Raw genomic sequence first — 2,837 nt, forward strand, 5'->3', positions numbered from 1 at the left:
ACGCTGGTACAGGAACGAGCGTTCCCAGGTGGGCTGAAAGGACAGAATTTGTCAGCGTGCAGTCAATGCGTCCTTGTGACAGAAAGCCGGAGCTTCTCGTTGCCTCCGGCGCTCTCCGAGCCCTTCGCTGGGGAGGAGGACGGGCACGGCCCGAGCCGCACGCGGCGCTCCCGCTGCGCGGCCTGCCGAAGACAGGCGACCCGCCCGTGTCTGAAGAGTGAAGAACTCTGACAACTGCATTTGAGAGGCAGCGGCTTCTGAATACGTTATTTTAGCAGCTTTCTCAGCACTGTGCATCTACTGCAAAAGTTGGGGCTCTTAAAAGTCTCTTGCTAGAGGGACAGTCTGTGAGAGAAACGGTCCTGCATTTGTCTAAGGGAGTGAGGAAAGGTAGGGGCATGCAGAGTAAAAAGCTACTTACCTCTAGTTGTACACCGTTTCTCGACTGATGTCAGTAGCTGCTTCATCATCTCAGCAACATTTCACCTGCAACTGTCCTTGCTACCCCAGAGGAACGCTTCAGAGCCATGAACAAGGAGGAGAGCTCTTGCTCTTCTGACTCTCCAGCGACTACTGTTTCAGCGGTTTAAAGCCTTTCACTGGAAAACTCTGAATCCAATGAAGAAGTGCATCTAGATTTTAGTATTTAAAATTCTTAAATAGCAAAACACATTCCAGCCATGCTGAAAAATGTGGCATACGACCCAGTGGTTAACAATGCCAGACAAACCTAAAATACAATTTCTTATCGGTAAGAGCAGAGTAACATTTGCTGTTCGGGGTCTTTTAAGGAAACAATCTGTATATGACCTCAAAACACTGAATCACCAGTTTATCTTATCTTTCCCTTGCAGATTATGGGAAATACCAGAAGCTCTGCGTTGCCTTTGTGCCCGTAAAGCTTGCAGCTCTGAACCGAGCTGAGGATGCAAATAAACCAAATGTTTTGTCTGGCTACGAGATCAGGACTAGACATTTTCTTCCTAGTGCATAACATACCAAATGAATTCCTGTTTTGGTCCATATCCCACCCCAAGTATCCTGGATTGGTCCCAGCAAAGACACAGTAGACTAGGGCTTAATGCTTCAGGATGACACACAATTTCCCCTTTCTCTACATGCCTATTTGTCCATTATGCTGATATTTCTCAGACCTAGATCTCATCTATGCATTTTTAGCCAACAATTTAAAGATTTTTTTGGAGACTCCATATTTCCATAGATCGTGTATATACAGATGTCACTCTGCTGTCCCTCTGCCAGCAGCATGCAGTGGTTTCATCAAAAGAACCAAAGCATATTAGTCCTACTAAGATTAAGCAGGAAAAAACACCAATGTCTGAGAAAAAGCCATAAAGTGTCATTCCTGTGCAAATATTTGCTGATCAGGTGAGTAGGATTTTGCTGCAAAGCAAACCCTTGCTGAAGATCAGGCCTCTGCGCGCTCCTGGTACGAAACTACTGAACGATGCACGTAGTCCGTACAATTCAGGCTCATACAATGGCTCGATTCTAGACGTATAAACGCAATGCTGTTCACTGTCACCTGAATGAGCCAGAGCGAAGTGTGCTGTCTTTAACAGTGAAGTACTGCATTCTTTAACAGCTAAACCCTTTTATAATTAACCTCTCTCATCCAGTGCATTTTAGAAACTACTTTGCTGAAGGATTAAGTTCGTGGTGGATTACGCTTCCTCACAACTGTATTAAATCTAGATTTCTGACCAGATGGTTTAGCCCTATTAAAAAACCAGCAGCTTTGTTTTCACTTAGTGTTTTCTACACATGAATTGCTGCTTTTGTAAATCAAATGTTAAAGGACCAAATAATCTTCATTCGTTTACAAAGAGAAAATAAACAATCTTGAAAGGAACATGTACCCTATAGCCAATGATCTACTTACAAATCTGTATATTCACTGTAAAGGTTCTTGTCTAGAAAATCAATTTCTGAAAGTGTTGCCTTTCACAGATTTCATGGAGGAGCTGTCACTCAGAGCTCTGGAACGAGGGGAAATTAGGACAACAACTAGTTGTGCTTCTGCTTTTCTCCACCGGAGAGTGAAGGATGAGAGACCTCAGAGTGCTATGTGCCTTCCTCCAAGGGAGATTTTGAGTACTTTCATGCAGTTTAAATGGAATATATGGACTCCTTAAATGCTTTTACTTAGTATAAAGTGTAGGATTTATTTTCAATAGTTTTTGAAGTATCTGTACCACAAAGAAATCTCTGTAACCATCAAGATTGTGTGGAACAGCCACACTGGTATTTTCCACATTAAAGTATATAGCCACTTCTAAATGAAAACTGTGAGGATAAATAGCCTTCCAACTTTTAAAGACCTGCTAATCAGAAACACAGAGGATTCCTGCAGGTGCATCTGCCCTCAGATTATGAATACACTTTTGAGAATTACATAGCAAAAGCCAGAACTTCTATTATGCAGGGCAGCTCAGTATTTTTCTCGCTTTTATCCTAGTTCTCATAACAGAGCAAGTCACAGTAGCAATTATCTTCCCATACTTCTTATCAACACAATGTATTACTTAATAAGAGAAAGTGTGTGTAAAAGAGACTTGTGGAAACCCAGCGATATCCAAATGAAAACATTTACCTTTAAAGAGACGGCATTCATTACTTTGCTCATTCTTCCTGTCCACCCTAACTGCTGCATTCTGACCACGACTACCAAAATCTTTCCGTGAAAATTTTAGTACCATGACAAGGTCTTCAAATGCTTGCCACTGACAATGCTTTGTAGGTACAGAACCTCCTTAAAGGAAGAAAAAGTTACACCACGTAAGGATTCATTGTAAGTAAGTTACACCAAAGAAGAA

The sequence above is a fragment of the Columba livia genome, chromosome 18, assembly GCF_036013475.1.
Source record: "Columba livia isolate bColLiv1 breed racing homer chromosome 18, bColLiv1.pat.W.v2, whole genome shotgun sequence".
NCBI lineage: Eukaryota > Metazoa > Chordata > Aves > Columbiformes > Columbidae > Columba > Columba livia.